Source organism: Taeniopygia guttata, chromosome 3 (assembly GCF_048771995.1).
Source record: "Taeniopygia guttata chromosome 3, bTaeGut7.mat, whole genome shotgun sequence".
Taxonomy (NCBI): Eukaryota; Metazoa; Chordata; class Aves; order Passeriformes; family Estrildidae; genus Taeniopygia; species Taeniopygia guttata.
In genome coordinates this window covers 65643234-65668300 of record NC_133027.1, presented here as the reverse complement: position 1 = coordinate 65668300, position 25067 = coordinate 65643234, and the positions used below count along the sequence as shown (strand labels likewise).

The following is a 25067-nucleotide window of genomic DNA, read 5'->3' as shown; positions in this document are numbered from 1 at the left end:
ACTAATTTCACCTGTAATGCTGGTATTGAAACATTAATAGCATGGCTAGTATCACAGTGAAAGGCAGGGAGTATGTGTCTAAAAACCTAGGAGATAATGTTTACTCAGAAAAAGAAATGAAATCACAGAACACTTGCAGGATTAAGCCTTAAATTCTGACCTGCCAGGGAAGAGATAAATATATGCTGTAAATTAGAGCATTGCATCTAATAACATGAAGACTTAAATAGCCACAATTTTTAAAACTGCAACTGGCAGTGTCTAGGAAATTTATTCCCATCTGGGTGCATATCTGTGCTCTGTAATAACAGATTATGTGTTTGTTGTTTAGATTCATTAAATCCTATTGTCACAACAGACTAAAATTGCTGCAGAGGAAATCTGTCATGCCTGTAGTGCACAGATCCCAACTGATGAACTGACACAATGGGCCATAATGATCTGTTACATCGATGATCCATGGTTAGAAGTCCTTAATGGAACAAGCTGACAAAAAAGGATACACTTGTGATCCTTTATCATGCCAATTATAATCTACAGTGTAAATACAATTGAGTTGATAATACTCTAATTCTAAGGAAGTTATATCCATGCAAATTTTATTATGCATTAGGGGGAAGAATGGGCGGTGGAAGAGAGGAGAAAAAAAAAAAAACTCCTGCACAACTTGGTTCATCATTTCATTTGGCATTTTTAGAACAAGTGAGTCCAAAATTGGGAGCTTGATATCCCTCTTAGTGCAAACAATTCTTTAGGAGAAGTGAGAAGAACAAGATCTTGTTTCCATTACATACGTTCTTATCTATGTCTTCTAGTATATACATGCACAAGAATGAGAACATATGCTGTACTGTGTAATGAAGATGCTAGGACTGTAAAAATTACTCCAAGAGCACATGCCAAAGCTGTAACTGATTCTCAGAACTTGTTTTAATTTTTCTGTATATGTTTTGATTGCTATTGTTATTTTTCAATGCTGCTAACAAATTAAGGACTGTAGTGTCATATATAACACAGAATTTTTTATTTCACCCCAAGGTTTTCCAAAGTACAAACACAGCAGAAACTATGGTTTCTCTGAGAGTGACAGCTGGAGACAAGCTCCATTGTCTCAATTTATCACAGAAATCCCTGAGGTTCTGGTAGTGCTGTGAAGCCAGAGGGTGTCTATTCTGGACATCTCTCCTTTCATACTGAACTTTTAGGGAAGAGCAGAAACCAGAAAGTGCGCAGCCAGAAAGGCCTAAGACTTTGTGTTGAACATGTCATGCAGTGCCCAGTCTCATATTTTACAAGGAAATTGAATTTCCAAGAGAATGTAACACGGTTTGCCACTGATCAATGCAAAGCTGACATTATTAATGTCTGTGGGTGTAGCCAGTGAACAAAGCACAGTGTGCCCTCAGAGAGGGGCATCTTTCTTGGCTGCTCTGTCTTTGAAATAGGCTGAAACTGTCATGCTGTCATTTAATGTAACAGTGACACAGTGGTGACAGAAATCTAGAGGGCAAGTCCCAGCAACTTCAAGAGGATAATTACCCTAGTAAGGGAAGAAACACAGGAACCTGGAGTACTGTCTGTATTTCTTCAGGGATCTTTGATGCAAGATCAGTCCATATTTGAAACTGTACATTATCAAGCTGTACTCTAAAATGGCAGTAACTGGTTCTGTCAGAAAATGTCTGTATCTGCTTTATACTACTGGTTCTGGGCTAGCTTCAAATTTAGTTTTTTAGAAGTAATGCCAGGCTTGCCACTGAGTCCACATTTCTTGAGGTAACATGGACTATGTGTATGAAATTATTTTTCTGTAATGCCTGAGGAAGAGGGGTTTGCAGTAAAAATCCTGTCTTCTGCTGGAAAACAGTAAATAATAGATTAAAAAATGACAAAATGTTTACAATGCCTAGAGTGAAGTTAGGTAACTTTTCAAGGCACTGACTAGATATCACTCAATCTGAGATTAAGAGCATAGAATCAGCTTAATGCCTCATCTTTCAGTATCAGTGATGGATATTTATAATTCAAGTGTAAAAAATAACAAAATTAAATGGTCACTTAGCAGTGTTTCCTGAGGATATAAAAGATAACAGCTATGTGCTCTGACCAAAATATGTTTAGTGTTAGTGTAATTATCTTCACTAAAGTCATTACAGAAAATTCTGTTCTCCCTCCTATTTTTTTTTATATTATGCTTGTCTCTTTACAGTTTTATCTGTGTCATGATTTAATCCCAGCTGGCAACTAAGCAACATGCAGCCACTCACTCACCTTCCCTCCTGCAGTGGGAGCTGAATCAGAAAAAAGTAAAAATTTGTGGGTTGAGACAGGAACAGCTGAATAATAGAAACAAAATAAAATATAATAATAACAATAATAATGGTGGTAATGAAAACGACAGAGAGGAATAAAACCCAAAAGAAACAAGTGATGCACAATACAACTGCTCACCACCTGCTGTCCAAAGTGATCGGCAGCTCTCAGCCAACACCCTTTCACACACACACACAGAAACACAAGTTTATTTTCTGATCACGATGCTGTATGATGGAATATCCCTTTGGCAAGTTCAGTGCACCTGCTCACAGTCAGAGTTTAGGAAACCAAAAAGTCATTCACTTAGAGCAAGCTCTACTGAAAAAAACTATAACATCAGTGCATTATCAACAACTTTCTCACAGTAAATTAAAAACACAGCACTGTATCAGTTACAAAGAATAAAATTAACTCCATCCCAGTCAAAACCAGGACAATGAGTTTTACCAGTTAAAGCAACTCAACTTTGATAACTGTCACAGAAGAATGTTGTTCAGTGGCCCACCTTAGCCCATTGAAAACCTGAAGTGTTCAGATCCTAAATATATCACATCTTTCTTAAGTATTGCATTGGATAATACTTTAAACCCTGCACATCCATTGTCCTTTGATAAATGGGAAGATAAGTGCTTCTTCACTTAGGAAAAAGAAGAATAAATTTATAAGTACAATGGGGCTGAAGTTCTGCAGTAACACAAGTAATGAAAATATTACATTGTCAATAGAAGTGTGTTATCAGAGGTTTCCCTTGAGTCTCCACGTCTGTCAGGAGACAATGGCAGATCATCAGCAAGATCTTCCAGGGCAAGGAAGAAAATCGGAACTGTTCTACTTTAATTGGAACTGTTATCAAGTTAGTGAGGGCACTTGGCCATGAAAACTTGTCTGATAATGCTGAACAGGGTGTCAAAAAACATTTGCTTTATGCTGCGTTCTGGAAGTTAGCGATCTGGGCTCCTCATGCTCTTTACCTTTAATGACTTTGACTTAAAAAATTATAGCTAGCACAAAAATTGATATTCTAGAAATGTACTCACTATGTAGTTATCAGTCTAGAGATTCTTATTATGAAAGGCAGAAGGGAACTTTCCCTCTCCCTAGAGCACCCACTGCTATTTTCAATGGCACAACCTGAGGTTAATTTTTCCCATATGCAGACAGACATATTCTGGGCTCAGACATAGCACAGTATCATATCATGCAGAGATAATTGGGTTAGTTTGCTGTGAAAATTGCTGGTTGGATGCCTAAGCTAATTAACTCTGCTGGGAAGGATTGTATACAAGCTTGTAAGAGTCCAAAGTTAAGGCAACTTAACTGGTTCTCACTTCCTTAACTAGCTCAGTTAACAAAGTTGACTCAGTAACCTCTACATGGGAGACCACTGAATTTTAAGAATCTCTCTGGGAAAAAATAAGTTCCCATAGCTGTCTCTAGGACTAGCACAGAAGCAAAGAGGTCTGCCAACTATAAGAGAAACTTCAATTATATATATATATATATATATGTATGTATGTATGTATGTATGTATGCAATTTTGTTTATATAAATAATTACCTGTTTATAAAGAATAGATATGGTTATAAGCTGTATAGAAAATAGGCAGTTGAACCTATAACAACACATAGAAAATTAAACAATCCCTTTGGTTTTAATCTGTTCAACCTGATTGATGATAGTGTAGTAGGGGGGATGGATGATAAGTGCAAATTATTTAGTTTGTTACTCCAGCAAGCAGTTTTTCACTACCAGATTTAGTCTTTACTTCTTAACGAAATGCTAGGCAGATTTTGAAGAGGTCACACTCTTGTTGGCCAACTCTGCTGTCTGCAGAAATTCTTCCAGGGGAAATGTGAATGGCCCTCCTTAAGGAGCTGGTTAGTATGATTAAAACACAAACCTTCCAGACGCCCCATGGCAAAAGGCTCAGGTGCTTTCTTTTCATTACTGTAAATTCCATGCAGACAGGAATGATGTGGCTGAGTTTTGCTTCCCATTTGGCGCAGACTTAATCCTTGCAAAAACAGACAGATGAATCTTGCTTGGAATAAAAGTAGTTTCCTCACAAGTAGCTGTTTAAAATTAATTAAAAACAACAACAACAACAAAAAAAAAAGCAATTATTAAAAAAAATTGATGTAGTGCCACCTTTTTTTTTCAATTCTCCAGACTACTAGTCCATAACTTTGTTGCTTTGAGGCAACAAACTTTTTCATATTCCAGCACAGAGAGGTGGCTAGCTGCCTCATCTCCCCCAAAAAAACTTTTTTTTGCATACTTCCACCATTTATTGCCTATGAAGAGTTATGGGTAAACGCATAGGCATTTAGCCATGAAATTAGTTCAGTGGATCCAGCTTCAGTCTTGGTGGCTCTTTGCCCACAGCAGGAAACTACCACACATTTGAACAGAGTTGGCAGCCACAGCTTGAGAGAGAGAGACATTACTGGAATAACAACTGTGTTGAAAGCCAGGAGAGAGGGGTACTGGCGAGGCTCTGGCTGGCTGGTCCCTGCCTTATATAACCATTGAAGGCACCTTCACTTGTGGCAGAAAAAAAATCTATTACAACTTTGCAAACTTGATCAGGTGAGTAACTAAATAACTTAATGGGTAAAAAATCCTGAAGAGTAATTAAATGTGTCAACTTGCCCTGCAGCAAAGGGAGAAAAAGAAATGAGGCATCAAGTAAGATGGTTCTGCACTAATGAAGAACCTGTGAGCCATTCCTGGAGCTCTCTCTGACATCATTTGAAATGTGACCCTATATCTCTTGCACATGCAAAACTTCTCCTGCAACTGATAGTCATGCATGAGCAATGGTGTTCTAAATAGCCAAATATATGGACTATTTATATCCCAGTCACTTGAAGACTTACACCTGTACTTGACCTTATGCCGACTTAGTATTCTATCTGTGCAAATGAGACACAAATAAATACAGGAATTAATTTTTGTAACATTAAGCAACATATATATATATTGGGAAAAGGCCTAAAATCTACAGTGACTAGGAAGAAATCCATGCTTGTTGCTACACTGCCCATCAGGATTACTCAGAAATTCATAGCTGTCGGAAGGGAGAGGCTTAGGATGTCTGCTACAAAAAGATAGACTTCTATTCATGAGCAGCTTACAACACAGGATGAAGAGAAGCAAGTTTTTTTCCATTTATAAAGAAATGGTGTGAATGCATGCAGAAAGATAAACACCATGTTTCCTTTTGATATCCTGTTAATGTAGCTAAATTCAAATTTTAACATATAAGTCAGTGCTTCAGGTATTTCGCTTACATTTCATATTCCAACTACCACTCCCTACAAACAATTTGTTCTGATGAGAATATTTATTATGATGAAAACAGGATTGTATAGATAGCATCTATGGAACTGTAGTTCTTGTACCCAACTGAGTAGAGATTTTCAAATAACTTCTAACACTTTTCCCTTTTTCCTCTAAAATAGCATTCCAGTATATTAACACAATTTAAAAATAAGATTTAACTCCTGTCACAGCATCTATGCTTGTAAATTAATTTTTAAAAATGGGTTCTCTGTGTCCTTACCACCGCTGAAACAGAGGATTATTGCTCCTTCATGTCAGTTAAGACCTCCTCCGCAAGTTGACTGTATCTTCCTGAAAAGCATTTTCTAAATCTCACCTGTTTTCTCCAAGTACTCTCGTGACTTGTTGGCCATAGTGTCACAGAGCAGGCTCCAGACCTGGGGTATCACCCCATGCTTGATGTGGAAGACCAAGATGCCAGGCTGCCACTCCAATGGGAGTATTGCTTGGAGACAGAAACACAACAGCAATGCCTTTGTCACGGACTTTATGGTGTACACACGCCATCATCGTGCCACTTCATCACCATGTTACGGTCTCAGGCTAAACAAAGAGGAACTCATTGTCTTTTCTATGACAAGATTTTTGCCTAAAACCACAAAGAATGTAAATCAAACATTTACTTCCATGACTGTTTGATTACTTTGGGTAAGAAATTATAAAAAAAAAAAAAATTAAAATCTGATGCCCTAAGAATATTTTAAAGAGCACTTTTCTAATAACATCTTATTATTCAAGTAATTTTGATCTAATTACTATTTTAGGTAATTATATAGGCTGGTAGTTGAGTGACAGTGACCACCTGTTTATCCTGTTCTGTCCTGTAAATCAGGTCAGACTGAAACTACTTCTCTTGCAGTATTCTACCTTTTAGAAGGGTGCTGAAGGAGACAAAAACTGGCCTTGTCCATGCTTGTCAGAGCATGAGTATAAAACACTTTTCTAAATTTAATTTAGGGTTCTTGGTTTTCTATCATATAAACATTCACTTGAATCATATATAGTTTTATCCTATGTCTGACCCTGGTACAGAAAGAGATGGGGGTGTCAGGGCACTTGTAGAGAATGCAGTAATGAAGATTTGGCAGCATCTTTATAATGTATGCACAGCACATGCTTTCTGGAGAAGAGAGTGTTACTGTGTTGCCCATGTCTGCAAAAGCCATTCATTTGGATCAGGAGATCCAGCTGAGATTCAAAACCTCAAGAGATGATTAAAAAAAAACCCCTCCAGTCACCCAGCTAGAGATACCCCAAACCCCTGACTCCATCAAAATGATTTTTTGACTTGTCTGAGAATTTAGGAAAAAGCTACAGGTTTCCAAGTCCTATCCAGAAGCTGCACTCAAAGCATGTCTACAAATACTTACAAATTCTACCAGCAAAACCAAGTGTCTCCCTTTTTGTCCAAACCATGTTGCAAACAGAAGGGTTGCATTCTGCTGCCCATTTATGTAATAATCTAGTGAGAGGTTAAACTTTTAATTCTGAAATTTCATCATCCTAAAATAGTTAAACCTCAGAGCACTCACTTTTTTCTTACCTATCAAAATAAAGGTAACCCAGGTTGGGATTAAGTGCACTCGGTTCCATCCATTGACCCTCCACAAGGACAAATGCTGGCTATGGCTGCAAGAGGATAAGAAATAGCCCCTGCATCTGGGGGGCACACACACATAAGACAAGAAGAACCTGGAATTCTGTTCCACAGACATTTCCTTTTTCTTTTTTTTCCTTTTTAACTAAGCACTTCTTAGAAAAGCAGAGGAACAGTGGCTTGATTGATTTACTTAAGATGATCTCATATGTTGTTTCATGGTATTTGTCACATGAGTTATTGCTGATCCCCTGTTGGAAAATAGATTTCAAGTGCCTATTCACTCTGCTTCCTCACAGTTTGATTTTTCCTCATGCCTAACCTCATGCCCAAACACGGACTGCATTCACGTAGTTTCCCATCTTCTGTGTCCAAAGTGTTATGAGTGGGTCGCGTTCACCCAAAGTACTTACTGTACAGAAAATTGCTGTGACTAACCATGCTGCTATAATAACGTTCTCTTGAAAGATGGGGAGGGGGAAAGGATCTCCAAATTGGGAACCAAATTGAAGAAGAAAACACTTACTCATAGTTTTACATCAGCCATCCTTTCATGATATCATGCGTATAATGAAGTCTCCAGAGCTAAACTTTTCAAAATTAGATTTAAAAGGTTCAGATTTATAATTTGTCATTTGAGCTCATCTCCAGCAATTAAACTTTGCTTCTTTAATTATTACTTGGTGATGCCTTGGAATTTCACAGTCTTTGCAAGACAGAATCCTACAGATTATTGTCCTACAGATTATTGTGTATCTATCCTTAGTAATAGTGATTTATGTCTGAGAAAGCTATGGATTCCTGTGCTTTCAAGCACTCACTTTCTGACTGTACATGCTCATAAAATTCTCAGGTTAAGAAGGCATTTTCCTATATTCCTCTCTGCTCTGTGTTATAAAGATTCTCATATTCTGGAGCTAAACATTTTTGCTGCTCTGAAATGTTGTTAATAATTTTCTCATTCTTACTGAGAACTGGCAGTGTAATATTTGTAGGAATTTTTTTTCACCTCTAGTATAAAAAAGGTAAGCTACCAAATCAAAGTCCTGATGTTCTTTTTCCTGGTTATTTGGGTAACTGTTTTTCCTTGATGGCTTCAGCTTCCTTTTCCTTTTAAATTTTTTAATATTAAAATATCATTTCTATTATAATCTGTTGTCTTCTTGTACATCTCATACTTCTTAAAGCATAAAGTTGTTTTCTTAGATCATCTGTTGATCATCAAACTACTTAAGCATGTATTTACATACTCTCACTGGAGCCAAAAAATGAGTAGATTGAGATATGAGAGATGCATAAGTTTGCATGCCAGGGTCAGTCACAGTGTCTAGCACTGATCTGTTCCAAACACTTGAGGCTCTGGGCTTATAAAATCATTGAGTGTGACTGTGAATATTGGTAGTAAATGATGGAAATTCTATTTAGCAACAAGCAATGGAACTTCTGAATTGCAGCTGGCTATGCCAAGAAATTAATGTATTTCTTACAGAAAAGTTCAGAGAGTTTTCTCCTAGTGGAATTCCCTCACAGGACATTCTTCTCACTCTGCAGAGGAAGTAATGCTGAAGACAGCTGGGATACAATTCATCTAGCAGAATGTCTGTGAACATCTGTAAAAAAACCTTCAATTTTAAAGTCTACAGCCATCATCTAATCATCCCTTTTGTAACAGAAAAGAACAAGAAAGAGGTGCTTTCTTCAGACTTAGGTGTCTAAAACTGGTCTGAGGAATCCTACTCTCCCCATTGACTCCTCAAGAAACTGGAGTGTAGATGAGAGTAGTTGGAGGAGAATAGTCTTACTCCTGGATTACACTGTTTTTCATGGTGTTCAAAGCTCTCAGGTTTAAAGTGGAGGGAATAATAGAAAAACAGGCTAATCAACTTCATCTGCAAGATAGTTTTTTTAACATAAAATCAAGTCTCAAGTTTTCAGGATATTTGTAGAAAAGTATTTGTGGGAAATTGTTTTTATTAACTGAATTCTTTTCCTCATTGCTTTTGGGAAGTCTTCATTTCTCTCTCTCTCCCTTTGACATAGCTGCAGGACCTTTTTCTGACATCTGAATAGCTCCTGAATTTTAGTTGAATAAAGTAAATTGAAAACATGACAAAGTATTTTTTAAATGCTTAAGGGATTCAGCACACTGTCCCATGTGAGGAAACTTTGTCTGTATGGTGAAATCTTTAGATATGAAGACTAAATTCTGCCATTAATGTGTCAAATATGGTTTTGATTTTCACAACATTGTGAATATCAATCCACAGTAGAATTTTTATGGAGGGTACTCTAGAGCTGATTTTTGTAAAGAAAGTGTACACATTAGTGTTTTAGATCATCTCAGCAGTGTGTTCTTGAAATCCTATCCCAACGTATGCAAATTCTGGTTTGCATTATGAAGCAGTCCCGTAACAGATAAACTGGACAACTTTCACATGTAATAGAGCAAGCCCTGTGCTCTGGGAGCACTTCTAGTGTATTCTAGCTGCTCCTGGACATCTAATCCATGGACATAGATTAGAAGTAGTCCAAACAAAATCCTCCAAAGCATACACAGTGCAGACCTGGGGGCCTCCGCTGCAGCTGTTTAACTTGGCCAATTTGCTCTTCTTGTGCTTCTTCTCTGAACCTTGACAGAGAGGCAGCACCCACTGGGGCTTCAACCCAACATGCTCTAACATGCAGAGTTCTGTAGCCACAAATTACCTTCAGGACCATTCAGCACAGTTAAGATTCAGCCAAGAATGTTTAGGATGTATATAATTTATAATTTATGATGGGTTGTAAGCGTGTGTTTATTGTTTGCCTACTTTGAGTACACAATCCATCAATTAGTGCATGCAACCTACAACTTTATCAGGCATTTCTCTTATACACTCATATGAGGAGAGGTTTATGGGGAATGGCAAATGTGATTTAGCCCAATGAGAAATTTGTCCTTTTTGAAACATAAGGTAAAATTATTTTTAAGCCTAGATCAGGATTTCACACTGAGCTTATAGATCAATACAGAGCAAATTTAATTTAACACTTAATTCAAAGGAATTATTCATATTGCGGAGCTTTGTTTATTGACATACAATAATAAGATCCTCTATTTTATTCATGCATATCTAGGACAAATTATAATTGATGTATCTTTTCATTTTATAACAGAAAGTGCTAATTAAAGGACTCAGAAATACAGGGATCATACACTTTATTAGTAGACTAGAAGAAAGCAAGGATTAGTGGACTAGAATTGATTTCTCCATCTGAAAACAGTGCAATAAACTGACAGCAGAAATATATAACGTTCATATCAAGAAGCATATCATCCTGCAGACAGAAGGGACAGTTACTTCCAGTGTCTTTTCAGACAGTTAGATAACCATATGTAAAGATAGCCCATACATATATATAGATATGTATATACATGTTTGTCCTGTTATAGATTTTGTTAATAAATAATGTATGAACATATTCTTCAAAAGAAGCCTGTGCATTTCCTCCCCACAAGCTAAATTTCAGGTTTCTCCAAAAGTAGGAAGACAAATTTATAGTTAAGATACATGACTGTTAAGTCCCAGAATGCTCTGGAACCTTGACGGCTGAGACAGGCTGTCGGGAAGGATGGATAAATATAATTGCCTGGCAAAAGATTTACATTAGTACAGCCAGGATGAAAACAATCCCCCCTACTGGCTGGACAATACCCTTAGCTACAGATAGGTCCAAAAGTCAAATGGACTGTTCCATCTCAACCCCCAAAATGTATGGTTCATCCCACACCTGTAACTCTCCCCTGAAATATCAAGTGCCTGTAACCCCATTGGCCCAAGTCTTGTTCCAGCCCACCTTGAAACCCCCTGATAAGGGGTCTCTGAGGGGCCAGACGCCCTCTTGGAACTTCCCCTCTCTTGGAACTTCCACTCTCTCCTAGAGCATCCTCTCTACCCCTTGTCTCTCCCCTCCCCCATCACCTCAGGACTTGCCACGTGCTGCGTCTGGCAGCTCCAAGCAAGACCTTTCACCATCCCTAATAAACCTTATATTCTAAGAGCAGCCTCCAGAGATCTCTCGCCTCCATTCATCAAAGCCGTCCTGGAGCACAGCGCTCCTTACAACAGGCATTTGTCAAGAGAAGGGTCATTGTCTAAGAAAGAGACAGAAATTTTACTTTCTTCAGCTCTAACTGCCCTGTGAAGATTTTCTTATGGAACTTAATTTCTTTAAATATTGATATCCAAAGTTTTTATGCTTACAAACTTGGTGCAGTATCTGCAATAAAGAAAAAAAATCATTGTTAAGCTGGTATTATTTGGCTTTGCTTTGTAAACCTCAAATAGAGTTGCCAAAACACTCAGCCACTCTGAAAACATTAAATGAAAATCACCATGGAACTTCTCCTATGGAAGGAGTTGTGAAGATGTGAACGAAAGTTAAGGGGCAGCATGAAATATTTGAGTCCCCAGCTAGCAGCTACATGATGTAACAACAGCGGCAGTCACTGACAGAGTTCTGCAGGAAAGGGAAGATGAATGGCAGATGCCTCATTGTAATTTCTTGTTATCAGCAGGGAGCGTAACAACGGACATTAATCCACTGGTTCATCACAGGTAACAATACGTCCAGGGAGCTACCAGATTAAAGGCACAAGTGCAATTGCTGACATTTACATTTGTCCTGGAGGGCTCTTGAGGCAATTGCATGTCATAATACTTAAGAAGCCAGAAGAATCCAAATTTGCATTACTTTAATTATTAACATATTACATTTTTCATTAAAAAAAAAGGAATAGAAGCATCATAAGTCTTGATATCAAGTCTGATTTATTTTCTGTTGTTTGAGAGCAAGACTCAGGGCTTTTGATGTCTGTGTATTATTTGTTTCACGGGGGAAAATGACATTATAATAGCCCTAAGAAGAGTTTACAGAGAAAATGCTGTTGGTTTTGTTGGTTTTGGATATTTTTATCTTAATCCAAACCAGTTTCTCTGTGCCATGAAGGAATCTGTGTTTTGTTTAGGCAGAACCATCTTAGATACCACAGTTGCTTCAAATTGTGCAGCTCTTTGAGACAAAACAAAGTCTCTTGATAATTGATGACTGAATAAACAAAGAGGAAACTGGAGGCAGATGTTTTCTGGAAAGCTTTCTGAAATCCTAGAATGGGATGGGGGAGATTTTGATTCTGATTTTAATCATAAGCACCACAATTCTCTCTTCACCCTGAACATTTCCTACTTGGCATTTTTTGTTCCTAATCTTTGTTGTGGGAGGGTGTTGCTGATGTTTAAGAGAATTTCCAGTAGTAGATCTAGAAAGGTTTTAGGCTGGCAGCTGTGCAGCCTCAAGCCCTCCCTCTGCAAAACAGCATAAATCCCTCTAACACTGTCCTGCCAGAAATCATCTTCCTTGAAATGGAAAGATCATCTGCAGGAATTACTAAGCTACTAGCACCTTTATCCATCTGGTTTTTGTATTCTTGCTGAAGCTGCCTCGAGAGTAACAAGATGTGATGCAGGATCTCATACTATGGACATATTTAACTCCCTTGGTGTGAGCTACACCAGAAGTTTAGTTTCACATAGGCAGGGCCCATCATTCAGTTCCTGACCTTATATTTGCTGTCGCTATGCCTTTTTATTTTCCACTAAAAAAATTGCCTGCTTTTGATAGGAAGTGTACACCTAAGCTAGCTGGAAGGAGAATTTCTTCAGAAATGTTTGACAAAAATCATCTTTCTGAAATTAGATCTTACAATTACATTTCAGATGAAAACTTGTGACCCAAATCCAATAGCTTTTAGTGAAATCCTTTGGCTGGTAGCAAGCTTTAGATTCAGAAAAGCTGATGTGGTGTTTAAAAGGCAGGGTTGTTAAAGGTCTGTGTGCTTCAGTCTTTTATGTGGGAGGTGCATCACTGTGTGTCCCACTGAGTTACTCCAGCATAAGACTGGAGACCCTGGTAACAGCTCACAGCACGTTCAGCTTGCCTGAGTAACCTCAGTCACAGAAGAAAACGGGATAAAGACACAGACATGCTAAGGTCCACCTGAGGAATTCCTATAGCACCTGTGAATCCAGAATTCACGGATGAAAACTGAAATCTCATTTGTGGAAGAAAATGCGCACTAAACCACTCTGACAAATAGGAAAAGTTCCCTGTGGAATTCAGGAATTTTTTTTGATAAAAATAATTTGTAGCCAACACTTCAGTTTCTACCATGTTTCCTAATTGAGTTCCCTTAGAGCTAACAAGTAATATCTCTAGTGACCCAGCTTTGTGGTAGTAAACTTATCTGACAAAAAGGAAGATGAGTTGGATTAACACTGTGACATGTGTGACGTAAAGGGAGAGATGGAACTCCTCTAGTGCCTGTGTCAGATGTAGATCAGTGCTGCTTGTGAGTGTCCTGCTCATGGAGGAGCTATCTGCTTGAGAAGATATAAAAAAATTCTGCTCCTAATGCCCTTTGCTCACTGATCCTGTGGCATCTCTTTTGTAAGACCAGGACTTCTTCAGTTTTAAAATAAATAAGTCAGGAGTTTTATCCTCTTTAATTGTTGGTGCAATATATAGCAACACGTTGCTCTAAATTGGATTTAATTTGGCAAGGGATGAGAATGAAGGAGGGTTTTAGTCATCTTCCCTCTGTTTCAAGTTGGCCAATGCAACACCTGCTCCCACGTTCCAGGCTGTTTTCTCCCATGAGTGCTGGTGCACAAACATTTGCCAGTTACCCTTTGACTATCACAAACAAACAAAAAAGCTGTTTTCAATCAAGTTTCTGAAGCCAGACCACCAGAATGAATGCATCTTTCTTGGTAAAACAGCTCTTTGTCTATATTTTCCTTGTCATTATAAAGCTACCCTAAAGTGCTGGCTGGTGTGTAATACAAGACTTTGTGGCAAGTTATTTGTAATTTTTCCGATGCAAAACATCACAGCAATTGGAGTCTGAGTCTGCCTCAGAAGTGCAAATGTTGATTCAAATGGGGAACTTAAACCTGTATCCACGAAAGAAAGCAGCAACATTGGAACAGGAAAACTGCAGGTTCAGTCTTTTAAAGTTATTAAGTATTGAAATAGTCACTCCTGTCCCAGAGGGACTTTGAAAGCATCTGTATATATCTTATCAGCCAGTTAGAAAAAGAATATGAACAAACTCATTGCAAACAGTCCCTGTTCACTTGAGGACTCTTAGTCATTTCATTTGGCTCACAAGAACCTGACCAATTTTTTAACCATAAAGAGCTACTGTAAAGGTATTTTAAATCTAAAATTTAAAAAATCTTAAAAAATGCTAACTTTAAAAACCAAAAATAAATTAAATTTTAAAATTACAGCTTAATCTGCTCCAGTTAAAAATCACACACTACTGAAGCAGCACTCCTAAAGTGTGGTCTCTGGACTAGATGTTCCCCATGGAAATCATGTAATAAAATCCAACAAGGCCGTGAAGTTCAGAAAAGTCTTCCATTCTCACTCATCCTAGGTGCATGGCATAGCCAATACACTACAAACCCATTTCACTCTTGCACATACATACACAACTAACCTTGAATTCTTTATTGCATAGACAGGCTGCTCCTGCTCAGTACACCTAATGCTGCAGGCAAAGCGTTGTGCTAGGAGCTACAAGTTGTGGAAGAAGCCTTCCCCCGGCAGACAGTGAAATTTAACCTGCTCTCCCAAGTTATGGATAACCTTTATAAATGCTAAACTGATATAAATTCCATGCTCAGATTTATTTTTATATAATGAAAAGGCATCTCTTTTCTTCTTGGTCTTATTCTGTAGTGGTCACTGCTAGAGTTTGTGATGAGGTGTACCTGGCAGGTACTGAGAACACCAACCCAAGGGAACCCCAAGGGAACTCCAGAAAAAGTGTTCGTTTCTGGAGAAAAAAAAAAAAAAAAAAGAAATCTGGATACAAATATGAAAACAGCAGTGGCTTCTGAGCTCTATCTCAGTCTGAGGTTATTTTGAGTATGCTCTCACTCAAATGCTTCAGAAACCAACTGGGTTTTAAAGTTAGAAAGCAAGAAAGCAAAGCAAGAAATTTGTGCCAGGCAGAGTGTTGAAGCATTTTCAATGTCAAACAAAAGTGAAATGGGAGTTTTCAGGGTCTTATCCTTGGATGTAAGCACAAAATTCTATTTGAAATTCCAAAATCGCAGCTCAAGAACATTTTTTGGATCTAGTCCGTAACATCTTGATGACCTATGCTATGTTTTCAGAATCACTAAGAAACACAGACTGATAGATCTTATCTGTTTAGCATGTACATGCTATACATGTATAGCAGCTTTAGGCTGCTTCTAATCATCAATAGTCTTTTATTATTAACAGAAGTTTTTATTAGCTATGAGTCAAAAGCTTATTTTTTTTTCTGGCAAAGGGCTGGGAAGATAATTTTTCTTCAGGACAATAGATGCTTCTAAAACATTAACCCAAAATTCATATATAATAAGTGCAAATCCCAGGTTAATTAGAGCATTATATAGCTAAATTGGTAAATAAATAATAGATATCAAATAGCCATTGCTATTAATGAATATCCCAAACAATTCTGTAAAGAAGTTCTTGCCTTTGTTTTCCAATTTATAGTGACTCTTCTTATTCTAAGATAGTACAAAATGTTACTGTACAAACTACATCACCTTCTAATCTATTCTTAGGAAGCATTTTATTGGTAACGCTTGTTCTAATAATGCTTTTCAGTCTTTGTTGCTTGTAGGATCTAAAGCTAGTCAGAAATTGAATGATTCTCAATTTGTGGAGCGATTGTGGAGTGATCCCTGTACATAAAGGTCTTTTTTTCCACAGTGTAAGATATTTCTCTCCTTTTAATTTGCAACCACTGGACAAACAAGAACCTGGAGTAAAATAAGTGCAATGCAGAAATATGACTTGAATATTTCCCATATGTATTTGCTGCTTTGTCTCTCACAGAAGAGACTTCCCCTGGATTCCCCAACTACGTTACCACACACTACAAAGGAGGAAGTGCAATGAATGCAGTTGGCTTATACCCCCCCAGGAGTTCCCTCTGGCAGAGTATGTCAAAGCACTCTCAGCCATCAGTCTGTCAGGTCTGCTCGGATGTTTTGGAAGACAGCATGCTCTGAATGGGAATGTAACAATAGCAGGCTGATTTTTCAGCAGCCAGCACTGATAACTCTGATAAACAGTCTTCTTGAGGTAAGAAGTGACGCATATCAGAGGTTCCTGCCTTAGATGCCAAGGTTATTCGTCATGTAATTGGATATTGTTGGAAAAAAACATAATTAACCTAGACTTAAAGGCATAAGGCCATCTAGTTGCTAATATGTGGTCAAAGATAATAGTTTGCTGCTGAACCCACTTTCATCTTTCCTTCTCATCTACTTTTAAGAGATGTGACCTAACCAGGTCTTACTTAAACAAAGCTACACTTACTGGCTTCATGATTATTGTTAAATTACAGACCTGATGCTCTTGGCATTTCATTTCATGGTGAGGTAAAAACTTAAGACTCTCCCAATTCAGAAGTCCAGGAAGTTATCTGTTGACAAAAGCAAGGGACACATACATCTCCCCACGCCTGCGGACGTTTAGTTCTAGCTCCAGCCAGCAGAGAGCAGCTGTAGTGAATACCTTCCATCACCATCAAATTCTCTCTACAGGTTGGCCTATTTCATCCTACAAGGCAGCAAAAATTCTGACTGATGTACTTATGGGGTTCAGTGTTAATTGTGCCTGAACTTGCCACTTTCAGCTCACCCTGGGCTGTCATGAGACCAAGGCGGTTTAGTACTTCTAGCCTCACCAAGCTCTCAACCCTGCTTCTGCTCTACTGCTGCTCAACCCTCCATCCACCTCCAAAAATTGTGTTAGTGCTGTGTCCCAGCAGTCCCAATGGTTCCTCTAGAATTGTAGTGGAAGTTTTTGTCACACCACCCATTGACTGGCAGGAGATTGTAGGAGGTGGGTGGTTTGGCCACCCCAGTGTGCTGAGGCTATTACTCATGTGGTGGGCTATCTGCTGCTTCCAGGAAGTCAAAGACTATCACATCACAACAGGTTTTAGCTCCCGCCCCCAGGGAATCAAACACATTGAAGCTTGAAAGGTTGTAACGAACAAAGTAATTCCTCTAGCTCAGGGCAGCTGCAGATCCCAGCAGCCTTTTCCTTCTCATCTCCTACCACCAGAAAATTGATATACCTCTTCTCCTTCAATACTTTGCTCAATTATGTGACTGTGCTCTCTCTCTTTCATATGCTAAAACCCACTTTTTTTGTGTCTTTATAAACATCCCCAAACCACCCACATAAGCATTACAAAAGCCTCATCAGGTACAAATCCTAGAAATCATATATGCTACCTTTTAAGGTAGATTTCTGTTTGAACAGCCTCTCAGTTACTAATTTCCTTTCTCATATTCCTAATATGGCAACCATACATTATACTTTCTTCCCTAAATGCTGCACAAATAAATGAGACTTTGGCTTTTCTCCAGATATTTTCCCATTGTTAACAGGAATATCTGTTTTTAGACCCTTTCCCGTTTGTCCGTAAAGGTAGTCTTATCTTCTTGATTCATCAGTAACAGTTTGTTACTGATGTGGAACTCGGGCTCTTTGAGGTAGCCTTTCCTGTCATTACTGTTTCTGTCATTAACTGCCCCCTAAAACTTGGCCTATCTAAATGGGATTTGTTTTATTTCCTCAGGCTTATATAGGGGAAAAAATAATTAAAATCTACTGGAGTTATTTGGAGGTATTTCATTTCATTATTGTATAATTATATAATGTCTCATCTTTATAGAATAGCTGTTAATATTTGTAACCTCTTTTTCTATTATAGAATGAATATAGAAATAGATAACCCTAGCTGAAGTTCTAGATTGTTTTGCATGAGTGAAGCGAGGAAAAGTTTGTAAGCCAATATATCAAGATTAATTTATTTCCTAGGCTTGTTTAGTCATGTTTTATGCATAGATCAAACATACAAAATAAATGTACAAAAAAAAATATGGAACTTTATAATAAAGAAACTCCTGGGTCTGAAATCTTTAACTATATTCTCACTCTATTCAATTACTGCTTAAGAAGAAGTTTCATCCTGGAAAAGGAAAGAAGGCAGGAGACAATAAGGCACAGAAAGGTCTTGGCTGAAGAGTACAAATGGGCAATCTGAGCTCTAAGACAGGAACTGCTATTGCACAATGCTGAGGGCAGTACATTCTCTTCACAGAGAGCACATTGAATGGCCAGGGGAGCAGTGTGCTTTCTCCTTACCTCTTTTTTACCTTTATATCCACAGTAAGAATGTTTATATCTGAGGCTTCCTGCGGTCAGCAGAAAGACACACGCATTTTGACACCTCTTTTCATCTCTCAAAATCAATTGTGGCAATGCAAATACCTCCTATGAGTCAAAAAAGTTGTTTCTGTTTGTTGGTTAACTAGAAGGGACCCAAGGAGTTCAAGAGTGTCCTCCTCTGTGTGGAGGAATAGAAACGAGAGAGGCCAGCAAGACTTTGAGAGGGCTTATATGTATGGTGAATCAGACATCCAGTTCATGTCATGTTTAAAAGCAGCCAGTTCTGATTACAGAATAATTAAGGAAATTATAAAACACCTGGTTGCAACTCCTGTCCAACCTCAGTTTTTCAACAATGATCATAGGTAACGCAGCTACAGGTGTAGAGAGGGAGTCTCACGTTGCCTGATGTTTATGTTTTTAATTCTAAATGTCCCAGAAGTGCACTCCCATGAGTATTGGTTTGCCTTTCTAGGTCTGCACGCATGCCTAGTCCACATATATGTGCATTAGAGGGAATATACATTTTCTAGAAAACGTACAATTCTTATTGTGCAGTACTAAGCAAATGCAATATAATGTGTATGTAAAAGGCATTTTACACGGTATAAAAGAGAAAAATCACTAAATTGGACATGCTCTGAAAATGCAGATAATATTCCATGACATGGGAGGAATGAGTCCAGCCAAGAAACATGATACCACATATTTTAAAGGGCAACTTGGCTCTTTAAGGAATGATGATACCTTTTCCTCAGCTATTATATCTTTTCCATCATAACTTAAAACCTCAGGCTATGATTTTATGATACCAACATGCAATATGTTAAAGAAATACCCTTTCAGTGAAATGATACTTATTAATTAGCTCATGAAAAGCAGTTAATTTTAGATGCTTCTAAGTGGATTGTCTGGAATCTGGACATCCAAATCAGCAGTCTCTTTGGAAACCAGCTTCTAGGTTTTATGATCTATGGATTCATAATGAAAAGGGATTTCATGCTTTTTAGTGTAGTACAATTGGAGGAGTTTAATGTAAATTCTTAGCAAAATTGAACAGAAAAATAAGTGTCTTCAGTAAAGTAGAAAATGGCACATGTGAAAGAAATGCATGAAAACTGATTACAGATATTCAGAATAACAATTTTCCAAAGTCTATGCTCTTCTCATAAACAAGACACTGTTACTTTCAGATGGGATGGGAAGATTTTCTTTCTACCCAAGGCCACATGTTCCACATCTGGAACAGAGAAATCACACACAGGAATTTGTGCCTCCCTTTCTTACTGCTTCCCAGCTTTTCATCCAGTGTAGCTCATGTTGAAACACATTTAAGAGCCAGCTCCTCTTAGAGAGGCACATCCCTTCACTTACTGTGTAGAGCAAATTGGCTCATCTCAACAGCAACAGCACTTTTTTGGTATTTAGGTGAGAAGGCAAGCATTTGTTGCAGCTGCAGCATGCAGTGCTGGTGATAGGCCAGACAGGGAAATTTCTGAGCATATTTCACCTCCAAAACCTCTCAGTCTCCAGCCAGGCCCACAGCTTTGCCCAGCTTGGGCCAGGCTGCACGTGTGGGCTGTGCCTGCCAGCTGCAACCCTTCTGCTGATCTGCCAGTCACGACAGGACTGAAACAAAAGATAAATTAGGTAAGCAGTCTTCCCTATGTTAAATTAAGGGAAATTACTCCTCACAAACCATAAAGGGGATAAAGTAACTTTGGCCTTTGTTACTTGTGACAAAGATAGTTTTGGTGTTTATCTCACTGTTCTGCCAAGAATTGGTCTTTATCCCACTTCTCTGACCAAAATATTGGTTTGGACACAATATAATTTTAAATTTTTGCTCATAATCTATTCAAGTTTCATAGATAGAAATTGCATTTATACCCAACCCTCTTCAGTCACACCTCAGTCATGGGTAAACAGCAGAACTTACAGCTATTCCCATAGCTTGCAACTGTACCCTCACCTAATAGCCTAGGAGTTATTGGCAAGACAACACAAATAATCAAACACAAATAATCAAACTATTTTGAGCAACAAACCACCCTCCCCCCCTTTAAAATATTATTCATAACAAAAGCAACTAAACATGCAAGACACTTATTTTCAACTATAATTGCCCAGCCAGAACTGGGCTGGACAAAAAGACAACAATAACAGCACTTGAACATTGTGCCTGCTGAGGGCTTTAGAGGTAGCTACAAGTGCTCCCTCCCTGCACACAGCTGGCCCAGGGAAAGGCTTCTCACGTGTCCTTCCCACCGAGCACCGAGACGCTCAGGTTAGCTGGGGACACAGCACGTGGCAAGGTCATGCAGGGCTGCCAGTGCTACCTGGCATGACTCACAGGCATTGCAAAGTGATGAACTCCTACTCCACTCCCTGGCAAAAACACCACCATATCTGAACCTGGCTAACAGGGTTACATTTCAACTTGCATTTGTTATTTGTACTGTCTTGCCAATTGCACTTGTGCCCTGAGGGTGACTAGATAGCTATAAATCTTGATAGTCCAGGTTCACAGAACCACAGAATAATTTAGTTTGCAAAGACCTTTTAGATGATCAAGTCCAGCTGTTAAACTATATGTATACAAGTATGTCTGAGACAAATTCTTCAAAATAAATGTGTTTAGAAAAAGGTGTAAGGCCTTTGTTATTACAGAATACTAGAGGTTCGTTATTCCTAACCTTACTTTCTTCCTTTGATGAAAGTTAACACTATTCCCATATTACCCAAAGATAATAATTACATGTATACAGTGTGACAGATGCTACAAAGAGCTTAGTTCTTGTTTCCTTATCAACCACCATTATCCAGTGCAGCATGGTGCTTTTTCAACTTACATCCCTGGACTTCTTCACAAAGAAACCAAAAGTCAAAAGAAAATACAAGATAGGCTCAAGATCTCACCCCAGATATCAGTTGTCTCCCATTGCCAACCACAGAAGGAGGAGCTTCAGAGTTTAGGCAATTTAGTATAGCCAAAGTGATTACAACTGATTTCTTAGAATCACACAGGAATCATGACAGACCAGAGAGCCGAATTTGTACCTGCTCTGAAAACAAGTAAATTAATTTTCAAGAATATGTATAATTTGTGACAGATCTTTTGCATACTCTTCAGGTGACATCTGTAGAGATGGAAGTCCATTACAAAAGCATGGCTTATTTTCCTTTATCTTCCCATGAGGACAGTATGTAGGAGGGGGAAGTAACAAAATGCCATGAATACAGGGGGACTTCTTAAATAAGAATAGATATTATAAGAACTGGTGAAAACGAAACTGTTTTGGTTATTGTGCTAGTTTGCAGATATGCACACAACCATTACCATTACTGCTTCCTCATGCTTCAGAGACTGAATTTACAAAATCAACACTTCTCAAGCAACACTACTGATACATTTAGTAGATAACAGGAAAACCTCAAAAGCTTTGGTGAGTGCATTTTATTTTAAAAAATCAAATTCTGAATGTTTCAATTTGTCTTAGTATTTTGTAATTTAGTCAGAAAACTTAGTATCAGAATTTTCTCGTGAGATTCTCTTCCCTGGAAGTGCCTTCTGCACCATTCTTATCCTACTTCTGATCTCAGCAGAAACTGGGGTGCACAGATGACTTTAATATTTATTTATTTCTAAAGCAATGGAACATTTTGAACATCAAAACAGAAAGAAGGAAAGTTTGTTTGGATGTATGCCAAATTCTACTACACAATATTTAAATAGCAAATGTTACAACTTAGGACAGTTGGTCTGTCTCAAATGTTACTCCACTGTCCATTACTATAATTTGGAGTACAATTAACTTACCCAAATATCGGCACAAAATTTGGCTGCTTAAATTGTCTAAGCTGTTTTCCCATGGTTCCTCTTTGAGTCAAAAGGAAGACAGATTCTCTGATGCAGTGATTCAGAGTAAAAGGCTAAGTAAACTAGTTGGTGTTGTGAAAGCCTCCCTGTTTCTTATGCTGACCTTTAAATGATAATTACAACCTGTCTGTATGACATCTAGCAAAATAAGGCTCAAATAACACAGACATCTGTTACCACATTATCTAATTTGAATGAGTTGTACTCCCACGTACACACTAAAATATATTGGTACTTGGTATTAAAGAAAAAAGCTATTAGAAAAGTTATATTTGGCTCTGTGCTGCAGTGAAATGACAAAAATAACCTAAAATTGATGTACATGTTAAATTAAACTACAATTTACCTTTAGTATTTAAAGATATAAACTATGAGCTCAATATTTTCCATCTTATCTGGAAAACCAACACCTGTTTCATAAAAGTTTGCTTCTTTTTTTTTTTTTTTTTTTAATAAAATACAAGTAATAGCCATACTAAATAGCTACCAGTCACTGAAGGCATATATAGTTACAGGTGCACGTGACTAGAGAGATGGTGGATGCCCCACCCCAGGAACCATTCAAGGCTGGCCTGGAGAGTCCTCTGAACAACCTGATCTAGTTGATCATCGCCGGAGCTTTGGACTAGATTACCTTTAGAGGTCCCTTCCAATCCAAATTATTCTATGATTCTCTTTTACCATGATTTTTCTTCTGTATATCTCTTCACTGTTTAACCTTGCTTCAACAGGAAAATTTCTGCCAGTTCCTCTATCCATTACATTGGTCCCAGCCATGGGAAAGGACATCGGCTGCAGAGCCACCAAGGTGGGGGTTTTACCACTACTGGTTCAAAGCTATTTGAGAGCTACAGGGATGCTATCAGGTCTTCCTCTTCAAGCCACTGAGCTCTTTACTCAAACCCATCCTCACTCCTCATTCACATTGTCCAGTGCTTGCTCTGGCTCCCACATACTCATAGACAAAATGTTCAGTAAGATAGTTCTTCCAGCAACCTGGTTTTTGGTTTTTGGTTGTTCTTTTTTTTTTTTTCTTTCTTTTCCAGTGGATTCATGCTGCCTTAGAAAAGGCAGTATTTTCTTTTCTTTCTTTTTTTTTTTCCTAAAAAATAAATTATTAGCAATTTTTTTTATACGGGAAAAGCTGCTTCTTGTTTCTCATTTTGTAAAGAAAATAACTAGCATTATATTCCAGCCTTTTCTGGCAATCTTCCTTCACCATTGTTTTGTTAATTTATTTAGGCCTTAATATTCTAACATGTTTATTCAAATGTTATTCAAATATCAGGTTAAATGTTATTCAAATACCAGGTATAGAATCTCTTATTGTATTGCAATTTTTTGAGGTTATCTCAACAGAATACTTACTACATCAAAAGAAAAAAATGATTTTCTCAGAAGTCATTTCCTGCAAAAATTTAAATTCTGCTTGATAGACATTTGGTTTTTACTTCTAACTTGTAATAAAAAAAATTCTTTTTTTTGTGAAACAAATTCTTACCAACTAGCTATTGTTAACATTAGTACTATTATCTTAGGAATTGTATTCTGAACTAAGGAACCAGGATTCTTAAAATAATACATTGATGAACCAATAGACAGTCCTAGGTCAGCACACACTTCTGTTTCTGATATGACTAGAAAGGGAAGTTTATGGTCAGGCCAAAATGAGACTTAAATAAGTATTTCCTATTGGACTTGCTCAAGCACATATTATGGCATAGTTGGAAATCTGATATTTAACCATTAAGAAACCAGCTGATGTAGACTGTAAATATCAGAAAAGGAGATGCACTTTATTTTCCAATTCATTGGGACAGGAAACTAATGGTTTAACAGGGTAGTAGGCCAACTGAGGCTTGATTTTTTTTTTTTTTTTCCACACAGTCAGAAAATTTGGTAAAAGTTACATCACTTCCTTGCACACTAGCCCTGCTAAATAGTTTCTTGTGCCAGTGTTCAAACTGAAGTTGGAAATACTGAAGGATTCCTTTTCTGCAAAGTCAGAGTTAGTGGTGGCTGAAATAAATTTCATCTGGTATTACTTGAACATCTTTATTATACTTTAAAAAAAGCCAGCAACAACTTTGTAATGGGTTTCATTGAAGCACATAAGAAGTTCCTGATAAAAATAACATAAACCATTTTACTTATTTAGTATATTCACAATATTTCATTAAAAACAAGTGAAAACATAGACTAGGCCATTACTTGGACTTATTTTTAAAATTCCAATTCTGGGACACAGTAACAAACACTCTGTAACATCTCCACTATTCAAAGCGCTCAAGAGCTGTATAGACAGTGAATATGGCACTGGGGAGCAAAATTATCCCTGGAAGTTCAGTGCTCCCTTAAGCATCAAAATTGTCTTTCCTTGGCTGAGGGAAACCCATAGCAATTTCCCTCAGTCAGCTTCTCTGAGTGCGATCAGAACTCTACAGACTCCAATAAAAGGGCGACTGTTTGACAAGCCCATGCTTGTACAGAGAAAATGGCACCTGTCATTCTAGGATATGAGCTTGGTTTCTGAATTAAGCATCTTCAGGTTGCAACTGGCAGACACTGATTGTGGGAGCAATCACTCTTACATTTAGCTTTCATCCCAACTCAAGGTGGCTGAAAACGGTTTTGCTG

The 25067-nt window shown here is 37.9% G+C and overlaps 1 protein-coding gene across 6 annotated transcripts in view; it reads left to right on the top strand.

Annotated features, from left to right (window-relative positions):
- The window catches only part of PDE7B (phosphodiesterase 7B), a 169553-nt gene that overhangs the window by 54757 nt on the left and 89729 nt on the right, over window positions 1-25067 (top strand). The gene's annotated exons all lie outside the window — the stretch shown is intronic.